Source organism: Mastomys coucha, chromosome X (genome assembly GCF_008632895.1).
Source record: "Mastomys coucha isolate ucsf_1 chromosome X, UCSF_Mcou_1, whole genome shotgun sequence".
Taxonomy (NCBI): domain Eukaryota; kingdom Metazoa; phylum Chordata; class Mammalia; order Rodentia; family Muridae; genus Mastomys; species Mastomys coucha.
The window spans coordinates 76877215-76877588 of record NC_045030.1 but is presented as its reverse complement, the minus strand read 5'-3'; positions in this window follow the sequence as shown (position 1 = coordinate 76877588).

Genomic DNA, 374 nt, shown 5'->3' with positions numbered 1-374 from the left:
TTGAAATCATTTTGGACACTGATTATGTCACAATAGGCACTGGAAAAAGGAGCATGTTAGAAAGAAGACTAGATGGAGGTGGATATGGGTGTGATAGGTATATTCAGGTCAGAGCATATGAGTTTGAAATAGCTAGAGAACATGTGGAGAAGGACCTGAGCTCTAAATGGAATTTTTGTTGCCTTTGGGTACTTGAAATCACGGCTGCATATGAAATGATCTAAGCAAAATGTAATAAGTAAGAAAAAAATAATATAGCATTAAATTCTGGGAGGTGCCCTTAGTTACAGAATAAGAGGGAATGCTTTATAAAGTTAGCTAGTTACCCTTTCTTCTTCTAAGCCTCTGACTGGTAGAACTGATAAGGACAAGAC